The 22,769-nt window shown below is 50.1% G+C and overlaps 1 protein-coding gene across 1 annotated transcript in view; it reads right to left on the bottom strand.

Annotated features, from left to right (window-relative positions):
- Greb1 (growth regulating estrogen receptor binding 1) overlaps positions 1-10,445 on the bottom strand; it is an 81,519-nt gene extending 71,074 nt beyond the window's left edge. The window contains exon 1 of the mRNA XM_070015209.1: positions 10,301-10,445. The gene's annotated coding sequence lies outside the window, so the exon portion shown is untranslated. The remainder of the gene's footprint in view (positions 1-10,300) is intronic.
- Positions 10,446-22,769: the final 12,324 nt, after the last annotated feature.

Genomic DNA, 22,769 nt, shown 5'->3' with positions numbered 1-22,769 from the left:
TGAAGAATGCCCCCCTCCCCTGGTCCTCACTGCCGGCCCTGCTGAGCCCAGAAGTTTCCCCAGGACAAAGTCAACCAGAGGGCAATCTGGACTCTGGACAAAGCAGACAGACAAACCACATGACTAACACAAAGTCCACATGCCGAATCGCCCTCCAGTTACCCCCTCTCCCCGTGGAGCCCCCAGATGCAGTCAGACGTAAGGTGGGCTTTGTGTGTGCACATGTATGTTGGTGTGTACATACTGGGGGGGCACTGTGCATGAGAGTTTGGGGTATAAAGGTAGGCATGTGCAAGAGTGTGAGCCACAGCGCTACTTTCAGCTTTCTGGTGGTTAACTGGAGATAAGAGTCTCACGGACTTCCTGCACAGGCTGGCTTCGACCTCTGATGCTCAGATCTCAGGCTCCTAAGCTGCTACACCATGACAGACATGAGCAGCCAGCGCATGGCTAAACATGCTTTTTAAAAGGGTTGGTAGGAGCTCAGGAGAGGAAGACGGGCAGGGAGAGGAAGATGGGCAGGGAGAGGAAGGCTCTCCATCAATCAGGGTGAGAATGGTGAAGAAAGCCTTCAGAGGATCCACACCAGGCCCACCAAGTGGGCACAGGCGGTTGTAATGCAGGGCCTCGGGGTCACCCCACCGCGATGTCCACCCCCTCACCTGCACGACCTCTGCGCCACTCAAAGCCAAGGGCACCACCCTGCCCCCTGACCTGCACTGGCCTTATTGCGTCTGAACCATCAAGGTCTTTTCTTCCTTCAGCTTCTCCTTAAGCCCAAGGAACACCTCCCTCCGCTCCCTGCACGGCCCCTGCTCGAGGCTGAGGTGCATCTGGGCTCCAGGCTCTCCCGGGAACCCATTGCAAGAAGCAGCAAGGACACCCACTGCCTGTTCCCCTGGAGTCTAGGACTGAGATGACCCCGGCCCCCCAGGCCACCCACCCCCAGGCTCCGGGAGACCAGGCGGCTGGCCAGGAGGGCCTCGAAGCCCGGTTCAGATGGCTGGTCTGTCCCTAACCCTGGACGGACAAGCCCCGGCCTGGCCTGGCCCCACTCTCGTGGGAAGCACCGGGCTTTCCCCTTTCAGGACCATGGTTTGGCCTGGGGCCCAGGGCTTCCCCCAGCCTCACAGGTGCAGGGCAGAACACTTCATTCCCACTGGACCTGAGGGGCTGCGTGCAAAGGTCAAGGCCCCCTGGAAGCGCCTCACCATTGCTCAGGTACCAGGGTGAGGGGGACCACATGGTCGTGGCTGCGGCTGAGGCAGCTCCCGAGAAACCCCTTCTGCGAAGGACGCGGGGCAGGCTGCCTAAAGTTGTTCAGGAGAGACAGGGGAGCATGAGGAGCTCTGCAGGGAGGGGGAGAAGGAAGAACAGGAAGAGGAAGCAAGCAAGAGGAAGAGGAAGAGGAGAAGGGGAAGAGGGGGAGGAGAAGGGGAAGAGGAGGAGGAGGAGGAAGAGGAGGGGGAGGAGGAGGAGGAGGAGGGAAGAAAGGAGGGAGGAGGGGGAGGAGGAGGAGCTTGAGCAGGAGGAGTCTGGCTGCTTCTGGCTTTGGAAACCCTGGGTGGTGGTGAACTTCCCTCTGCAATGCAGAAATGAGAGAAGCGGTGGGAGGGAGACCTGAGCTGACTCATGGCAAGCCAGGTATTGGGGTGCCCCCAGGTGCCCCCTACTCGGCTGATACACAGACCTGCCAGAGCTCCCCGCCCAAGGCCCCCTCTCATCCTTGCGGGTGATGAGGAAGAAATGCTGTGCTCCGAACTCCGGTCCTGTTGGCCTTCCTTGCTGTCCGTTCCGGGCTCCACCACTGACCCAGCCACCGGAGCTCCTGCAACGCAGCCTCTGCCCAGAAACCCTGCACACCTGAGCCTCCCGGTGCCTGCCTCGGGTGAAGGGGACAGGGGACACGGCCTCACCCAAAGTCTCCCCCAAACACCCCCACCAACCTCGGCTCCCTCCTCTTCCGATCCTCTAATGACTAATCCAGGGACCATTCTCCCTGACCAACACAGAAAAGGGCGACCTTATTTCTGGTGGGTCCCAGACTTCGTGAAGCAGAACAGAGGAACGCGGTGGCCTCTGGAGACCATGCTGTCACGGCCGGCCTCCGTCCCTGCCGCCGGGGAGAGGCCCCGGCGTGTCAGCACCAGTGGGTCCTCCACATATATGATGTGTCAATAAACGCATTAAGCTGCGGGACGGCCTCCTATAAACTCTTTGACGGCCCTCCTGGCAGGAAACGGGGCATTCCGATGTAGATGTCGCGGGTCTGCTCCACAGGAACTCATAAAGCCCACAGGTGCTGTTTGGGGGCTGATGGGGGCGGGGAGCAGCCAGCCTGCTGGTCTCTAGCCTGCAGCCTCTCTGCCCATCGCCCACCACGCCCTGCCACACATCTGCTCTGTTCACAGAATCGCTGGGGTTCTCTGGAGAAGGCCCCCCAGTGCTCTCCCACAGAACCACACAGCAAGCGTGAGTTTGCTTCTTGGGCTCCAGCTACAGAGAAGGCTGAATGAGAGCACAGGGCCCGCACAATAACCCAGGGAAGGAGCTTAGACCAGTGGGAAATGCTCTGCGGGGCAGCCACGCGGGCCGCCAAGGGTGTGTCGTCTCCTCAGCCTACCCCATCTCCAAGCCGCCTGCAGCTCTAGCCCTTCTGGTACCACACTAATTTCAACCTGTTTAGATATCACGTCAAGCAAGCGAGAGAATGATGTGATTCATTACAAGGACTCCCCTGGTCTCTGCTCCCCATACCTTATTATTAAAGGTAATTATGTTGTGGCTACTCGGTTCCTTCAGCCAAGGCTGTCTTCCTTATCATCCAAATGCCAAACCTCTTCAACATCTCAAAGCGCATGTTCACTCCCAAAGCCAAACACGCCGTACCTTACCGACCGCTGCAGCTCGCGTCAGGAGCCACAGATCCACTGCTGGGGGGAGGGGCGGTGCTCCCACTTCCTCCAGCTGCGCCTTTGATCTGCAGCCAGAGGAGGCCGGTGGGGCGCTGGCAATGCCCGCTGCTCTGCTGGGCCCAGGTCGACCTGACACAGGGGCTCCCGGGGCCCAGCCCCCGAGGGAGCAGCAGCCAAGGAGGCCGCAGAAAAGTGTCTGCTCCCAGAGCTCCAACCACTCCCCACAAAAAGAAAAAGAAAAAGGATCGGCCAGGCGATGGCTGCTTCAAGCTGAGCTTTGTGTGCCCAGGGCTCTGGCTGGGTCATTTGGCAAATGCCACACTTTTTACATCTTCTTAGAACCTAAGCCGCTGGGTCAGCGTGCTCCCCGGCAGGTACATAACAATCTAACCACCAGCAGCTCGCTCAATCCCTTTTCAGAAAACTTTCTGTACTTAGAGCATAAAACCACACACGCATGTGCGGGAACCAAGGGCACCACCGCTGTGCCAGGGACGTGGCAGGCCTGGGGGGGAACCCCAGGTGCACGGGACACAGGTAAAGGCCCACCTCCCCTCCCCCACCTCCTGATCCCTGTACTCACCCCAGCTTGGAACTCACTGGAGAACCTCAGGTGGCATATTTTAAACTTTTATTTTTAAAAAAAAATCATTTGTTTCTATTACTGTGAATGTCTTTGGGGCAAACCAGAAGCTCTTATCTGGAACTTTCCATGCATACCCTGTTGTAGTGAACTCCTTCCTACAAACCCAGGACTCCCCAACCCAATCCTATTTGAAAAAAGAAACAGATGGCATCATGAGACACCAATGTGTGCCAAACATATTTCATTTGAGTTCCCATCTTCTTGCTATAGGCTTTGATTTCCCCGGCAAAGGTGTCTCGAGTATGACTCGGGAGGGGTTTCGGTGTCATCTACCTTTAGGGACAAGACTTGAGTTATTCTTGGAGTTCTCAGCTGTTTCTAGATGCAGTGTCCCAAAGCACCAAACCCTACCAGGAGGAAGGAAGAGCTCCATGTGGAAGATGCTTTCCTTCCCCAACCCTCCCAAAGGGCTGCAGACGCCCCACCCATCCGGCGGAAGATCGCCCCCTAGTGGTTCTGCATGACAGAGGATCAGGGGTCCTCTTCCCAGCTGGCAAAAGTCAGAGGAGGACAAAGAGGGCAGGTGGGAGGCCGCTGTGCAGAGCCTGGCTACTCAGACCCCAACAAGACTCGCCACCGTCCTCCATACCCACAGGCACAAAAGTGAGCCACGCAAGCGCTGGAGATGGTAGGGACAAACTCAGACATCCAGCCAGAGAACTTAAACTTGTTACAGATGTGGATGCACACTTTAAATTGCTGTGTGTGTGTATTGTTAAACATTATGTGACTCCATTTCCCAAATCTGAAAAAGCAGGAGGAAAGTATCCATTTCTCTTAGGTTTGCCATAAAGAGCTAATGGCTTCCATGCATGGTCTGCCTCTCTCTCTCTCACTCTCTCTCTCTCTCTCTCTCTCCCCTTCTCTCTCTCTCACTCTCTCTCTCTCACACACACACACACACACACAATTTTCTGCAAAATAAGCTTTCAGTCTGTAAGTAAATAAAGTACATTAAAGGGACAGACAGAAAATGTCACTAAATGCAAGCGTTCAAGAGGTTCTTTTTTTTTTCCTTTTTAATGCTTCTTTCATCTTTGCTAATCTTTTACCCTGTGGAACCTTATCATTGCCATGAGAAAATTAGCAAGCTAGAACCTTGCCTTTCTCAGCTGTCTTGCAGGGGCTTTGAACTGACGGTGCTCTCTTACTGTCAAAACACACGTCATGTGTGGAAGAGCATGGCAGGGCCCCAGAGGGTGAGGCCTCCCCACCCCCCCCAGCCCTGCTCCTCCCCCACTGCGTGCCTGATGCTTTCCTTCAGAATTCAGATCGCAATGCCAGTATTTCCTTCCTTCTTCTCCAGTGCCGCCATGCCACCCCTGGCAAAACCCTTTCCCTGGTGACCATAGCTGCATGGGCAGTCAGGACACCCATGGCCCTGGGGGCGCCTGGGGGGAGCCCACTTCCCCCACATTTCCCACATGCTGTGGGGTCCCTCTGCCATGACCTGAACTTAAAACAGACCAGGCATCCTCTGCTGTGCGGTAGTCCTGCCTCTTCTCTAAAGAGAACCAAGGGCCTCTCTTCCAGGACCCCCACCATGCCGCCTAGCCTAGCGCGCTTGCATTTGCTCTTGGAACAATGACCAGTGCCAGTCTCAGGGGAAATGGCAGGCATCTGGGAAGAGTTCACCTGCAAGGCCGTTCACAGAGAGAAAACTGGAAAGCAAAGAGCTCCGGGAGGGGTTGCAGGCACGGCTCAGGTGGTAGAGAGCCAGCCAGTGAGTGAAAGCAGCACATGCCAAGTTCAAGTCAAAAGAGCTCAATGAACAGGGGAAAAGAGGGGGTGGGGTCACAAGCTTCGGACATCTACATGCAGGCAAAATCTAGCTTGCAGATTTAAGGGAGAAGGTAGCACAAATTATGGAAATGGAGCTAATGTAAAATTTTTACATGTTGGGGGCTGGGAAGGTGGCTCAGTGGTAGAGCGCTTGCCTTGCATGCCTAAGGCCCTGGGTTCGATTCCTCAGCACCACATAAGCAAAAAGAAAAAAAGCCGGAAGTGGCGCTGTGGCTCAAGTGGTAGAGCGCTAGCCTTGAGCTGAAGAGCTGAGGGACAGCGCCCAGGCCCAGAGTTCAGGCCCCACGACCGGACCCAAAAACAAAATAAAAAAAAAAAAAAAATTTTTACATGTCGGTAAAAACCCATCTTTTTCTTGTTTGTGTTGCTTTGTTTTCCCTTTCACTTTTAAGGAGATTTGTTTTCCACTAGCTACCAGTGGCTCAGGAATACAATCCTAGCTTTACTAAGGAGGCTGAGATATGAGAATTACGGCTTCAAGCCAGCTAAGACGGACAAATCTGTGAGACTGCTAGTTCCAATTAACCAGCAAAATCCAGAAGTGAAATTGTGGCTCAAGTGGTAGAGCACTGGCAGTGAACAACAACAAAAAAAAGCTGAACAAGAACAAGAGGCCCTAGGTTCAAGCTCTAGTGTGGGTGGGAAGGTTGGAATTTGTTTTCCTTTAGAAAAAAATTCCAGAATTTTGTAGAATGCATTTTAAAAAAACCATTTCTCAAGCATCTTAGTTTGTTTCTTCTTGTGCTGTGTTTTGTTTTGAGACAGGGTCTCACTATGTAGCCCAGCCTGGATTATTACTGTGAATCTTCCTACCTCAGCCACCCCAGTACTGGGATTACAGACATGCACCACCATACCTGAGCCCTCTCTCTTGAATTATTGAAATCCAGAATACCAGCTGCTTACCAGGGAAGCTGCCTGGCCTCACCACAGGGCAAAAACATCTGCAGAGCATCTGTCCCCAACCGCCACCTACCTGCCACCAACCTCTTCACACACACACACACACACACACACACACACACACACACACACACACACACACACACACACACACCGGGAGCCACAGGCCAATCACATCAACCCCTGAGAACTAGTCTGGCTCCAGAATTCCTGCTGATTCTGTTCTATGCCCCCCAAAAGCAACACCTGCCAGTCATCAAGCTCCACCTGGAGGGGGTCACAGCTCCTTGTGAACCTTCCCAGCCTCATTCCTAAACACACAGGAAAGTCCAAGGCTCCCTGACACTTCAAGAAGGAAAGAAACACAAAAAGAATATCCAGGAAAAGACCAAGAAATCAGAGGGGGTGGCGGGGGGTGGGAAGAGAATCAGGGTTGCTGAAAAGATTTTCAGAACAAGCCTAACTAGAGCTGGGAAGGTGGTTTAGTGGTAAAGTGCTTGCCTAGCATGCATAAGGCCCTGGGTTCGATTCCTCAGCACACATAAACAGAAAAAGCCAGAAGTGACACTGTGGTTCAAGTGGTAGAGCAGTAGACTTGAGCTGAAGAGCTGAGGGACAGCGCCCAGGCTCAGAGTTCAAACCACATGACCAACCCTCCCCCCCAAAAAAAGAAAAAGCCTAACTACTGTCTTTAGAGAGACTTGAAGACTGCTTCTCACCCAGCCTGCACTGAGGTCGCTCAGACGTGGAGGAGTCCTAGGAGATGAGGCTGGTCATCCATCCCTGTGAAGAGACCCAGGTACAGCTGGGGACGCTAAGCAGGACAGAGGGACAGCCACCCCCCTGCCATATCAGCATCCGTAATAGTTTTAGCTGGACAGCAGCACCAGGGGCTCATGCCTATAATCCTACCTACTCAGGATCCGAGGAATGTGATTCAAAGCCAGCCCAGACAGGACAGTCCCTGAGAATCTTATCTTCTCTGAGAATCTTTTTTGTTTGTTTGTTTTTCTTATTGTGAAAATACTGTACGGAAGGGTTACAATTACTTGGGCAAGATAATGAGTGCATTTCTTACCAAGCATTGTAGCCTCCTCCTTTGTTTCTCCTTCCCATCCCTTCCCATCCTCTCCCCCCACCCCCCCAATCCTCCTCCCCTTAGGAGAATCTTATCTTCAATTAACTACAAAACAAACAACAACAACAACAAACAAAAAACCAGAAGCAGAGCAGCTCCAGTAGTAGAGCACTAGCCTTGAGTGTAAAAACTCAGTGACAGCTCCCAGGCCCTGGGTTCAAATACCCAAGACCTACACAAAATAAGTTAGTTCCCCAGAGATGTGGTTCAGTCAGTTGTGCTAGAAGGCTTATTTGAGATCACAGATTTGTCCCAAGAGACTGCGATGCAACAGAGCAAACTGAACATATCTCAAGATTCACATGTGCTCCAGCATGCTTTCCTCTGCAACACAGACCAGGGCAAATGCAGTGTAGTGGTACCCAGATAGCTAGAGAGCCCAGCTTAGGAACACACAAAACCATGCACACAACAACTGTGGAAGGCAGTGTGGAGATTCCTAAAACGTGTATATACACACACACACACACACACACACCCCAGTCCTGGCACACACACACACACACACACACCCCAGTCCTGGCACACACACACACACACACACACACACACACACACACACCAGTCCTGGCACACACACCCCAGTCCTGGCACGCACGCACGCACACACACACACACACACACACACACACACACACACACACACACACACACACACACACACACACACACACACACACACACACACACACACACACACACACACACACACACACACACACACACACACACACACCAGTCCTGGGGCTTGAATTCAGGGCCTGTGCACTGTCCCTGAACTTCTTCCACTCTACCACTTGAGCCCGCAGCTCACTTCAGGCTTTCTGGTGGTTCATTGGAGATGTGAGTCTCAGAGGCTTTCCTGCTGGGGCTAGCTTCAAACCGTGAGCTTCAGATTCCAATCTCTGGAGTAGCTAGGGTTTTAGGCACAAGCTGCCAGAAACTAGCTAATTGTTGGGTTTTGTCGCTCTAGAAGAAATCTATATATAATTTGTTTTGTTTTTCCTCCATGAAATATAAAATACAATTTAAACATCGATAATGAAATGTCCACCCCTGCCTTTTTTGGCTTTCGTGGAGCAGTCTGCGGGAGTGAGGGTGGGCTGCAGAACTTCCCACGGCCTCCAAAGTATCTGACTTCCGGCCTGTTGGACCATAAATGGTGATAACAACACTAACCTCCCAGCAGCTTTGTTAGGATTAGATAAGATAAAAGTCTAATTTAGCTAGACTTAAGTGCTCCTCCGTTTCTCTTCCTTCCACATCTTGGAGAAATTACCAACCTCCCTGCTATTCGGAAACATCTTCCCTCTCCTCTTCGGTTATTTTACACATTTAAGCCTCCTCCTGTCTCTCATCTCTCTTAAATTCAGAGCTTAAAAATTAGGGGGAGAAGTGGTGCGGAGGCTCAAGAGTACTCGCCTTGAGTTGAAGAGCGCGGGGACAGCGCCCAAGCCCAGAGTTCAAGCCCCACAATCGACCAAAAGAAAAAAAATTAGGGGGAAATAGAGGGGTGGTGCTGGTGGCTCATACCTGTAATTCTAGATACTTAGGAGGCTGAGACCTAAAGATCACAGTTCAAAGCCAGTCAGGGAAGGCAAGCCAGGAGTGGAGCTGTGGCTCAAGTGGTCGAGTGCCAGCCTGGAGCTGAAAAAGCCCAGGGACAAGAGCCTAGGCCCTGAGTTCAAGCCCAGGACTGGCACCAAAAATAATAATAATAATAATAATAATAATAATTAACTGTGATGTCTGAGTCAAGAAGAAAAGGTCAGATAAGTTGATGTTAGGGAAATGAACCCTAAGATATGTATTCAAATGCTTTTTTCTTTCATGCAATTGTTTTTAACACATTTATAAGATTATTCCTTTGTTGCTTTGTATGTCCCTCCCCCATGGTATAAGCCCTGATTTCACTGTATTTGATATTGGTATAATTTGTGGAGGGGAAAGGAAAAAACAAATCATTTAACTAGGGATACAGGTGGACCCATTGCAACAATGAGATGTATAAGTCGTTATGTCGAAAACCAACTTAACAACTTTAGTATGGGGGGGAGGATTGGGTGGGGGAATGGGGGGGGAGGCGGTGAGGATGGGAAGGGGAAACAAAGGAAGAGGCTACAATGCTTGATAAGAAATGTACTCATGTACTTGCCCATGTAATTGTAACCCCTCTGTACAGTATTTTCACAATTAAAAAATTAACTCTGCACATCACCTTTATAATAACAACTTAAAAATCTGGATGGGGGCTGGGAAGGTGGCTCAGTGGTAGAGCGCTTGCCTTGCATGCCTGAGGCCCTGGGTTTGATTCTCCCCAGCACCACATAAGCAAAAAGGAAAAAAGCCGGAAGTGGCACTGTGGATCAAGTGGTACAGCGCTAGCCTTGAGCTGAAGAGCTAAGGGACAGCGCCCAGGCCCAGAGTTCAGGCCCCACGACCGGACCAAAAAAAAAAATCTGGATGGCACAAAAAAATAGGGTGTAAAAAATAAACTTTTTTTTTAATTAAGGGGAAATCGGTCTTTGGAAGACTCCCCGTCTCTCTCTACCTTGGGGACCATCTCTCTTGGCTCCTATCAGGCTGTCTCTCCTTTGGTCTTTGTCTTCCTTTAGCTTCATACATTTCTTCCTGAAACCATTCATTCCAATATTTATCTTCAGTGGGTGACTTAATTTCCCAGTCTTGGTTTTCTCAGACAAATGAGGATTTAAATACCACTCATCTTTGAACACTGGTGACACCAAATCTGCTAGTGCAGAGAGCACACACGTGGGTGAGAAGAGCTTCACACACTCCCACAGACTGACCCCCCTCCCCACAATGCCCCATGCCTGACGCTGGACACTGCAGGCCTGTGACGGGGGAGACAGCCGTGGTCCTGCTGTGACTCACCCCCGTCAGCTGCAGTGATCGGGAAGATCTCCAATGGCTCCGGTCACCGTGACCCGTTGCTACACTTGATTTTCACCGCAGTCTATGGTCAATCTTGAAACAAGAAAAAGCAATGCAGGGCCTAGGTGACTTTTGCTTGAAGGAAAAACATGATGAACTCTGCCTTTCAGAAGCAAGAAATCCCTTCACATACTTGATCCCTTCTTTTTCTGGACACCACTGAATGCAAGTTGAATTTCCCTTGGGTGGTGGGGGCTGAGGGGTGGACAGCCTCTCACCACCACCCACACTGGCAAGAGCACAGGAAGCTGCCTTCCCTACCACCTGACGCACAATGTTCCATGACAGCAGTTACTGACGAGCCTAGGCAAGCCCCTTCATCAGACAGAAAGGAAAAACTTTCCAGGAAAAAAGCAAACACTCTTCACATGATTCTTGCTGATGACAGAAAGTCATTAGCAAGGTGAGTTTCTATGTGTTTCGTGACATTGAGCTGTCAGAAGGTGAAACGTAATAGAAAGCAGAAAAAGTGCACAGGAGTTATTGGCAGGCCTGCAGTGAGCAATCGAATCATAATGTTAATGTTGTTGAGATTTTGTGTGTCAGTACTGAGACTTGATCTTACTGCTTCTCGCTCTTGCTTAGCATTCTTGCTCATGGTTGGTACTCTATCTACCACATAAGCCACACCTCCACTTCATGTTTTTGGTGGTTAATTGAAGGTAAGAGTCTCAACAGATATGTCTAAGCTGGATGGCTGGCTTCAAACAGCGATTCTCAGATCTCAGCCTCCTGAGCAGCTAGGATGCAGGTGTGAGCCACCAGGGCCCTGCTTTTAAGGTATATTTAATGCATAGAAAAAAAGACAAAGGAAATATGTTAAAATGTTAACAGTAGATGTTTTGGAAAAGAGAACTATGGGCAGATTTTCTCTTCTTCCTAATCTGTATTTTCTTTTTTTGTCTTAGTTTCTGTCCTATTTTCTAATTTTATAAATTCAGAGAAAAATTATTATCATGAAATTCTACCAAACTGAGTCCATTTCCAGGCAGAACTCTAAGGAGGAGATGGAAGGCCAAGATGCTGGAATCACCCACACTTCCTCCACCACCGCTCTCCAGCCATGAAGTCAGTGGTCCAGGCTACATCCTGCCCCCTGACAGCCTCAGCTCAACCCCTGGCCCGCTGCAGGGACTCTCCTGGGGACTGGCGGCAGGGGCACAGAGTGAGCGGCCCTCAGATGCGCGGCTACGCCACCACAGCTGGAAAGTTAACAAGCAGCCAGGGGTATCTGACTACCCTTCCCACAGCCCACCAACCTATGTAACTCCTCAGTCAGAGGCTAAAATGAAGAGAAGACATCGCATGCAGCTTTTCTGACCCACAAAAAAAAAAAAAAAAACAAGCTTCCACTGGTAATCTTGTGATCCTAGCCAGTGAAGAGGCTGAGATTTGAGGGTCATTTGAAAGCTTGCCCTGAGAAGCAAAGTCTATGACACTCTTATCTCCAATTAACCACCAAAAGCTTGGAAGTAGAGATGTGGCTTAAGTCATAGAGCACTAGCTTTGAGTGTAAAAGCTAGGAGACAGCACCCAAGCCCTGAGCTCATGCCCCAACACACACACACACACACACACACACACACACACACACACACACAACCCCTGTACATATTAAACTTAAGTGGACACACACACCAAAAAGTCTGTGCCTATGTCACAAAGACCAGCCCACCACAGAAGGAATGTTCTGGTCCCTACCTGCAGACTCACTGCACGGCTGTCATCATCTGCCAGAGCTCCTGTCCACCCAGCCAGCACCCAGCTTTTAGGACCTTCCCTTCCCTTGCTTTGTATGGTGTACAAAATTTTCAACATCCCTTGGCCACTTAGTTTTAAACTAAATTTAACATACCTTAACACCGATTTTCCTTTTTGGCAAAAAAAAAAAAAAAAAAACCTCTTGCATACAAACAATTCCCCTTGTTAAAACTCAGATTTATTGTAGTTGAGCTGGAAATTGAGCACTTCTTAATGTGACTAGGGTTTGAACTCAAGCCTTGAGCTTACTTGGCTGGCACCCTGACAGGGGAATCATACTTCCAATCCTGCTTTTTTGCTAGTTACTTTGGAGATAGAGACTCGTAGACTTTTATCCTCAGGCTAGCCTCAAACTTCAGTCCTCTGGATCTCAGCCTCCTGAGTAGCTAAGATAACAAGTGTAGCCACCAGCAGTATGCTGGAAATGTAATACTATTAACAAGCTAAGTTAACATCTTCAATTTTAACCTAAGTCACATATTGTGGTTTTCCATTTCTCAGCTTTGTATGGGCAGACTCATGCTGCCTAATTTTTCTATAACTGCCCTTTTTGCATAATACCAGTCACCACAGGGGAACAGATAAATGGCAAAGCTGAGCTCAGAAGGCCATGTAAGTCTTACTTACAGTGGAGGACCAGTTGGAGATATCAAAGCATGGGAAAGAAATGATGCTAGCCCAACATTGTGCACACTTGCAATCCCAGCATTCCAGAAACACAAGCCTCATGCTTTGAGGCCAATCCAAGCTACATCGAAAGACTTTGCCTTAAAGAAACAAAAAGGGAAAAATAAAGCTTCTCTGAACCAAAGGTGTTACTCAAAGAGTAATGCATTTGCCTAGCTAGTACCAGAGTCCTGAGTTCAAGTCAGAGTAATGCCAGAACATAACAATAATAAAGAGAAGAGAGTTGAAGCAGGAGAGAGAGCAGAAAGATGGGCACAGAAAAAGGAAAATCTGGGGGGAGATCTGGCAAAAACTAACCCAAAGGTGCACGCAAGTGCCAGGACCCATCCACCCATCTCACGGCACAACCCAGGGGCTGGTCTGTCCCTGGGTGCGGAGACCCTGGTGGGGGCCTGGCAGCTACACCTCAGCCCAGGAGGCAGAATTCTGTCTGAGCACAGCCCCCCCCCCCCCCCGTGCCCAAGGAAATCAGTAGAACATGTCATCAAGAAAGGAAACACAGGGGCTGGGAATGTGGCTCAGTGATAGAGTGCTTGCCTGGCATGCATGATGCCCTGCGTTCGATTCCTTGGTACCACATACACAGAAAAGGCCGGAAGCAGAGCTGTGGCTCAAGTGGTAGATCGATCAGGATGCACATAGCAGGAGTCCACCCTCAGTGGCTGAATCCAGGGGGTCTGTCCTTCCAGCTATCCAGAAGTCCGCAGTGACTTCCTTCTGCCATTGGAAGGCAGAGACTGCGGTCCTAGTCTAGACCAGAAGATGACAGAAAGGCAGAGGATAAAGGAGGCAGGGTCTTCATAGCAGGAAAGAAAGCCTTTCTGCATCCCATGGCTCTGCCGACAACTCGCGGGCCTGAATATCACCTCACCGCCACCTCCACGCCCAAGGGCCAGGCATAGTGACTCACACCTGTCATCCCCGCTACTCTGGAGGCTGAGTTTGGGGACCACAGTTTGAAGCTGGCCCATACAGAAAAAAATCCATGAGACTCTTATCTCTAACCAGCAAAACACACACACACACACATACACACACACACACACACACACACACACACACACACACACACACACACACACACGTGGAGCTGTAGCATAAGTGGTAGAGTAAAAGCCTTGAGCAAAGATACCAAGTGAGGGTGGAAGGCCCTGAGTTCAAGTCCAAGTACCAGCACAAAAATAAATAAATACATCATGAAAATGAACTATGAAGGGCCTGGAAGGTGAGGTGAGTTTTTAGCTGGGCACTTGGCTATCTTCTAGCAAGAAGAAGGGGAGGGGGGGCAGCGGACAGAGCCACTGGCCCGGGCAGCCACAGCTCGCGTTTGGCGGTGAAGGAGCAAATGAGTGATGTGTTTTGGAAAGCACAGCATGAAAAGCAACGATAAGACCAAAACAGACCAAGGCCAAATCCGTCCCAGACAAGGTCACGCTGACCTTCTGCAGAGAAGAGGATGTGCAGACAGGGCACGGAGGCAAATGCAAAAAATATCCCAGGGCTTTTAACATGCTTTTTGCAGGGGTGGCGATCTGCAGCCTGTGAGTGTGATACCACATTGCCCTGACAGGACACGGCCCATCCTCCAGGTTGCTGGCTTGGTCCTCACACAGCCCCACGAGACCAACAGGAGAAGAGAAAAGTTGAGGGCCAGAGAGACTAGGTAACTCGCCCAAGATCACCCTAAACAGGACACAAATGTGTCATGTGCCCAAGCAGCGGCCATGTTCTCTGTCCTGCGCCATCTTGGAAAATGATGTAAGGCAACAGGCAAGACCTATCGCACCCGATGCTGACACCGGCCACAGCACCTGCTCCGGCCACACCTGTACCACAGGCAGCCAGTCCTCTCTGGCCCTGGCTCTGACCTTCAGAGCCTCAGAGCCCTGTCTGCCATGGTAGGTCATGGCTGTGATCTCTAGCTGATGCTGCTCCATTGTTCAGGCCTGACTGCTTGGGACAGTTCCCACCCACCCACCCACGGTGCAGCCCCACCACAAACCTAACCCAGCCCTACCATGCCTGTCCACCTTATCTGTTGTCACTAGTACCTGACCCAGGGCAGGGACAGGGGAAAGGTGAATTTTATAGTAGGTTTTCCACGCATTTCATTACTTATAGTACAAATGTGTATTGACTGTTTATTAAGTGGGGTGGCGGGGGTAACTCGGGTTTGAACTCAGGGCCTCACACTTGCTAGGCAGATAGCCACCCACAGCCCTTTTTGGTTGTAGTTATTTTTAGGATTTCAGGTTTGAGCCTGGACTGTGAACCTACTGATGTCCACCTCCAGCTTAGCTAGAAAGACAGGCATGAATCATCACATTCTGACCAACTGCTTTCTCGCTTTTGTATTGACGTGTATTTTCGTGAAGATCTTTTCATATATGCACCTACAAATACTTTGATCTTGTATTTTTAGGTGTACTAGGACTTGAAGTCAGGGACTGAAGCTTGCTAGGTAGGTGCTCTACCATTTGAGCTACACAGGTGCTCTACCATTTGACCCCTCCACAGGTACACTTAAATGCAGTGTGGATGTGGTATGTTTCTTCAGATACTAGACTAGGGGTGGAGATGGGCGCTTGAGAACTTGGTTCACATACACAGGGTTCCAGGGCCCCATCCTTTTTTTTTTTTTTTTTTTTTTTTTTGCCAGTCGTGGGGCCTGAACTCTGGGCCTGGGCACTGTCCCTCAGCTCTTCAGCTCAAGGCTAGTGCTCTACCACTTGAGCCATAGCACCACTTCCAGCTTTTTACTGCTTATGTGGTGCTGAGGAATCGAACCCAGGGCCTCATGCGTGCAAGGCAAGCACTCTACCACTGAGCCACCTTCCCAGCCATAATCTTATTCTTTTTTGGGGGGGTATGGGGGGTCCGGTCATGGGGCTGGGTGCTGTCCCTCAGCTCTTCAGCTCAAGGCTAGCACTCTACCACTTGAGCCACAGGGCCACTTCTGGCTTTTTTCTTTTTGCTTATGTGATGCTGAGGAATTGAACCCAGGGCCTCATGCATGCAAGGCAAGCGCTCTACCACTGAGCCACCTTCCCAGCCCCCCATCCTTAGTACTGTAAAAATGAACAGATGAATGAATGGAATAGAAATAAATAAATCTCTATTTCTTTCTTTCTTTCTTTCTTTTTTTTTTGGGGGGGGAGGGGGGTCTGGTCGTGGAGCTTGAACTCTGGGCCTGGGCGCTGTCCCTCAGCTCTTCAGCTCAAGGCTAGTGCTCTACCACTTGAGCCACAGCGCCACTCCCAGCTTTTTTCTTTTTGCTTATGTGGTGCTGAGGAATCAAACCCAGGGCCTCATGCAAGCAAGGCAAGCACTCTACCACTGAGCCACCTTCCCAGCCCCTCTTTCTTTCTTTTTGTCAGTCGTGGTCTTGAACTCTGGGTCTGGGTGCTGTCCCTCAGCTCTTCAGCTCAAGGCTAGCACTCTACCACTTGAGCCACAGCACCACTTCTGGCTTTTTCTGCTGAGGAATCGAACCAAGGGTCTCATCCATGCAAGGCAAGTACTCTACCACTGAGCCACCTTCCCAGCCCTCTATTTCTTTTCTTTTCGGTCATGGGGCCTGAACTCTGGACCTGGGTGCTGTCCCTCAGCTCTTCAGCACAAGGCTAGCGCTATTTGAGCCACAGCACCACTTCCTGCTTTTTTCCGCTTATGTGGTACTGAGGAATCGAACCCAGGGCCTCATGCATACAAGGCAAGCAATCTACCACTGAGCCACCTTCCCAGCCCCCTTCTATTTCTTTCTTGTGGAGAATGGAGCCTACCTTGCATCAGCAAGAAGCCCCACCACCACCCCAGAGCAGATGCCATTCTGCAGTGGGTACAGCTTCCAGAGCCCCAACTATGAGCTCCACAGGCTGAAACAAGGAAGTGGTCAAGGCCTTCTGAAGTTGCTCCTGCTTTTCTCCAAGCACACATTAGAGATTTTCTGTATGCAATGCCACATTGGGAATCTAAAGAGCAGAAACAATCAGACCTAGAGTTCGTTAATCAGAAAGCACCACAGATGACCTGGGGTGGGGGTGGGGGTCTGGCATGTGGTACCTAAGGCATCGGAGACTCCTCTGAGGTCACACCTACAGTGTGGTGGCAACTCACAAACACTTCGACCTGTAACATAAATAAACAAAAGGATGACTTCTCTTTTGCTTTTTATTTTGTTTGTGCTGGTCCTGAGGCTCTAGCTTAAGGCCTGAGTGCTATCCCTGAGCTTTTTTTGCTCAAGGCTGATGCTCTACCACTTGAGCCACAGCTCCACTTCTGCCTTTTTTGGTGGCTAATAGGAAATAAGAGTTTTACAGACTTTTCTTCCCCAGGCTGTCTTGAAACCACGATCCACAGATCCTCCTGAATAGCTAGGCTAGCAGGTGTGAGACACCAGTGCCCGGTAAAGATGACATTTTATGCAATTTTCAAGCAAATGTCCCAGTAGACTTATTTACACATCAATATTAACCATGAGGATGACTGAGATGATAAAGCAGGTGTTCTTGTGGCTGGGGAAAAAAAAAAAAAAACCTGGTTCTGGTTACTCCATGATGCAGCTGAGTTTATGGCAAGAAATCTTTCCAACCCACTAAGGTTTCAAAGGCAGGTATCTGCAAAAGACACAAGTAATTTCTCCTTCAAAATTTTTGGGGCACATAACTGGGCACCAGTGACTCACATCTGTAATCCTAGCTATTCAGGAGGCTGAGATCTGAGGATCACAGTTCAAAGTTAACCTGGATAGGAAGTCTGTAAGACTCTTATCTCCAATTAACACTAAAACAGCCAGAAGTGAAGCCCTGGCCCAAGTGGTACAGTGCTACTCTAGAGCAAAACAGCTCAGGGACCTGAATTCAAGCCCCGGGACTAGCACACACACATATACATGCACACACGTGCACACACACACACACATGCACACACACACACACAAAATCAGGGCCCACGTATTCTAATTGTTTTCAATTCTGTCTTAAGTACAGTGATTGGCATAGACCCAGCATACCTCAGGCATCCCCAGGTAAGTGCTGTGTTTCCACTGTGTTCCAAACTCGGCCTGGAGCCAGAAGGACAGGGACAATACGGGTTAAGTGTTTACATCCGACTGAAGTGAGCCTGCCGGCATCAGAAAACCAAACCAGCTACCTGCAAACCATGTGACTTTGAACCTTCTCTCCAGCTCTCTGTACCTTAGTTTCCTCATCTATAGACTGACGATGATGACGACGATGAGGGTAACAGTACCTGGCCATGGGCAGGAGGAGACAGATGGCCACGTATAAATCCCTGGAGTCTATAAATGGGCTGCCTTTCTGGACATGGAGCCCTGCAGATCAGACTTTGCAATGAGAGCTAGCAAGCCAATCACCTCCGTCCTCCAGAGGGGAGCTTTCCCCTGCTGCAGAGAGCTGAGACACAGAGGAGAACAAAGGAGGGAAGTCCCAAGCATGAGAGGAACTAGGCCCACCATGGCGGGCTCTGAAATCCACAAGAACACAAGCCAAGAAAAGTGAGAAACTTCCAGAAGCTGGGGAGAGCATCTGGAATGACCCAAACAAGCCAGAAAACAGATCCTTCCCCAAGCCAGAAGAAAGTACGGCAGAGACAGAGACAGTGAGAGAGAAGACTGAGACAGAGACACAGACAGAGGGGAGGAGGTATGTATTACAGAGGTACGTGTGTATATAATAATACCTATTATTAATCATTTTATTTGTAGTGATAAACAACATAAATGCAGTGCAACATGCTCACAAAACTACAGTCTTAGCTGGGCACCGGTGTCTCACACCTCTAATCCTAGCTACTCAGGAAGCTGAGATCTGAGGATCGTGGTTCAAAGACAACCCAGGAAGAAAAGGCCATGAGACTCTTATCTCCAATTAAGCCACCAGAAATCTGGAAGTGGCACTCTGGTTCAAGTGGTAGGGCACTAGCCTTGAGCAAAAGAGCTCAGGGGCTGTGCCTAGGCCCTGAGTTCAAGCCCTACAACCGACCAAAAACAAAAACAAAAACAAAAAACTTCAGTATTGTGGGGAAGAGAACTATGCCATAAAACCCGAGACCCTATCCAAAAACTAACTGAAGTTTACAGGGCTCAAGGTGTGGTTCAAGTGGTAGAGGGTCTGCCTTACAAGCACAGGTCTTGAATTTAACTCCAAGTATCACCAAAAGAGAAGTCACACTGAGAGCAGAAAGAGCCTGGGGAGGCCACGGGGGTGAAGGCCCCTCCACAGAGGCTCTCATCCCACACCATGGCCTCGAGCCGTCCCAAGTGCAGGCCCTGAGACGTCCCAGACGTGTCCCCTCACCGCCACCTTGGGCGGTCACGCATGCCAGCGCCTGCATCAAGTCATGGCCCTTTGACCCTGGAGGACTTGCAGGTGAACAGCAGCCTGATTGGCCCCCAGAGGTGTGTGCTGGGACAGGCCTCCAATCAGAGGGGCTAAAAGAGCCGTGCTGGAAGGGCTGTCCAATGGTCTTCAGTCATGTAGCTCTCTCCTAGAGACACCTTATTAACCCCTGCACAAGCACCCCCAGAAGGTGCCCTCTCTTGGGACCCCTCCTATCTATCAGGAGCTCTGCTCTTCTTTGTCTCCAATAACTCTTTGCCATCTTATTTCTCCCTCTGTGTCCATGGGCTCGTTCTTTGGGACCACAAAGACAAAGAACCAGATCCAGGTGTTGTAGTATTTTGGTATCAACATGTTTATATTTTATGCATCCTTTTCTTTCTATTTTACTCTACTTATATATTACACTAGATAAATTGACCAAATCCTAGTCAAATTGACCCCCATGTCTTTGGCTTGATGTAAGTTGCTTTGGTAAAGTTTAGCTTTAACAGCTTCCTGGGCTAACAGAGGTCAGGGCTGACTGACCTGCGCATACCCAGATCCCTCTATCTGCCCTGGTAACCCTGGGCACTTTCTGTTCAATACCCTGACCTGTAACGGTAGGATCTCAGACACAATAAGAAACCCAACGGTAGGATCTCAGACACAATAAGAAACCCCAGGAAGTAGAGCTATGGCTCAAGTGGGAGAGCACCAGCCTGGAGAGAAAAAGCTGAGACAGCACCCAGGCATTGAGTGCAGGTCCCACAACTGGCACAATTGTTATAAAGAAATAAATAAACACCCCAAAAGGGAAGAGTAGTATGTGCTTCTACTGGAAAGAAAGAGAAAGTCACATGATCAGGCCAGCCAAAGTCACCTTTAATGAAGCATAACTATTCTTCGGCACTAACACTGTTAAATGATTCACTTTATTACTTTTATTTGTTTATTTATTTATTTTTGCCAGTCCGGGGCTTGGACTCAGGGCCTGGGCACTGTACCTGAGCTTCTTTTGCTCAAGGCTAGCACTCTACCACTTGAGCCACAGCACCACTTCTGGCTTTTTCTGTTTTTGTGGTACTGAGGAATCGAACCCAGGGCTTCATGCATGTTAGGCAAGCACGCTACTACTAAGCCACCTTCCCAGTCAAATGAGTTCACTTTCAACTTCAATGACTGTGGCGTTATAAATGCCCACGTGAGATGGGCGCTGGTGGCTCACACCTGTAATCCTAGCTACTCAGAAGGTTAAGACCTGAGGATTGTGGTTCAGAGCTACCCCAGGCAGGAAAACCCGTGAGACTCTTATCTCCAGTTAACCAGCAAAACGCTGGAAGTGAAGCTGTGGCTCAAGTGGTAGAGTGCTAGCCTTGTACACAAAAGCTCAAGGATAGTGCCCAGGCCTTCAGTTCAAGCCCCAGGACCTGCAGAAGTTATATTCTAACCAAGAAGATCCTAATTCTGGCCTGAAGCAAGGCTGATTCTTGAAACAATACAGGTCTGAAGAGATAACCTGAGGTGGTGGCCACAGCTACAAGAAGTCACCTTGCATTAAACAACTATAAAATACCAAGTACTTAACTGAAGCCTTCAATAAGCAAGTACAAAAGTTGGCTACTACACTTTTTATAGATAAAGAAACCAAGGCTGGTCATATAGGTTTCAAAAAAAAAAAAAAAAAGAATCAAAGGTTTGATTTGATTCCAAACTTCAGCATACCTGCTCTACCATCGCCCATGGAAACAATTCATGAAGTACAAATGTCAAGGAACTTTCTCTTAAAATAGCACAGTTTCCAAATGCTATGACAGACCTTATTTATAAGAGTTTGCAGACAGCCATGACCTTTTGGGTATTTCCAAAACAAGAAGCAAGTGGGAGAAAAAAAATACATCTGCAAATATAATTACATGGTTTTGGAAAAAGTTACTCACTCATTGAACAAATTCATAACTTACGCCAGGGAAAACAAAAGTGCACAAGTTTTTGTTAATATGAAAATTCCTTAGGAGAAAGAACAGACTTTTAAAAGGAGCAAATGTACTAATTCATACTAATGGGTTCTTGGCTACCTGGCAGGCACATATTGCCTTGTTTTGATAAGAAATATGAGTGACAGGTGCTGCGGGGCCCCGCTCCCCCAGGAGGGCAGCATGACACTGCCGGGAGCAGGAGAGGAATCAGTACTCACAGCTCACAGTACCCTGGGGCCGGCACTAAGCATGCACTGGTACTCACACATCTCTCCTCCTCTCTCCCTCTCTCCCCTGAGAAGAAGGTTGTGAAGGGGATTGTTCTAGAAGCAAAAAACTGGCCAGGGCCAGTTGGTGGAGTCTCACTATCACCCAGGTTTGTCCTGTGCTCAGGAGAACTGCTTACAGGAAGGGACAAGGGAATAGTCCTGAAAGTCAAGGGTACGTGAAGGTCAGCAGGCTTCAGGGTGCCGGACGGAGAGGAGACAGGAGGCTCCGGCCAAGGGGCCAGGGAGGGGAAGGAGAGTGTCACACACCCTGGACAGCGTGCTCAGCACCGCAGGGCCACTGTGAGGGCACGGACACCAGAAAAGCCCGGCTGAACGCAGCTCCTTCAGTGATGGGCGCCATCCCATTAGCACTTTCCCATCAGACACCGGGGTGCCAAAGGCCACGGACCCCATCAGGGCGGCCCTGAGGGTCAGCGCGGGGAGGGAGGCAGGTCAAGACCAGGGCTCTCAGACAATATTCATGTCATGAGTTTGTTCCTGAAACCAAGCTTCTGATTGGGTAAAAATCAATCACAGACGAACTCCCTGGAAGCCCCTTGGGAAACGTGGAATGCGCCACCAGACGTCCTGAACAGGGTGCCCCAGCCGTCTGCCGTGTCGCTCCCGGGGCCTCCTCCGTCCCAGCCTGGCAGTCCGGAGCGCCTGGCGAGTCACAGGGGCAGCTGTGTCAGGAAGCACGCGCAGCACTGCCCGGCCGGCACACCCGAACCTCGGCAGGGGTAACGGTGGGATCAAGGGATAAAGTCCCCATCTGCTGGATTCTACAGAGCTAGAGTGTGTGTGTATGTGTGTGAGTGTGTGTGTGAGTGTATGTGTGTGTGAGTGTGTGTGAGTGTGTGAGTGTGTGAGTGTGTGTGAATGTGTGTGTGTGTGTGTAAGAGAAAGTGGTTTATTCATTCCCCAGGTCCTCACAGGACACATGGAAGGACTGGAGCCCCCAGACAACTTGACCACAGCTTGGCTGTAGAAAGCCCGTGGGGGCACCGAGGGGGGCGTGCCCCGGCCGGGCATCCTGGCAGCCTCGCAAGGACCCCAGCACCGGGGTCATGAGAAGAGACAGAAGAGAAGAGACTAGCAGGGAAATCCACCGCACTGCGTGTGGAGGCAAAGGCCGAGTCCCATGTTCCAGAGGCCACTGTGAACGAATGGAGGGAGACGCTGGAATGGGGAGAAGCAGCTGAATTCGTTTGGACAAGATTCCCAGTAGAAAGATGGACCTCTAATTCTGAAGATCAGGTGAAGACACGGACAGAATCCGTTCCTGTTGTTCACTGACGCCCATTTTTGTCCCAGAAGAGAGGCCAGCCAGCTACACGTTCTCAATTCCAACGCTCAGATCCCACTGGAAACGAAA

This window comes from Dipodomys merriami, unplaced genomic scaffold (assembly GCF_024711535.1).
Source record: "Dipodomys merriami isolate MVZ:Mamm:240054 unplaced genomic scaffold, mDipMer1.0.p SCAF_110, whole genome shotgun sequence".
Classification (NCBI taxonomy): domain Eukaryota; kingdom Metazoa; phylum Chordata; class Mammalia; order Rodentia; family Heteromyidae; genus Dipodomys; species Dipodomys merriami.
The sequence above is the reverse complement of the archived record's forward strand: the minus strand, read 5'-3'. Positions and strand labels throughout refer to the sequence as shown.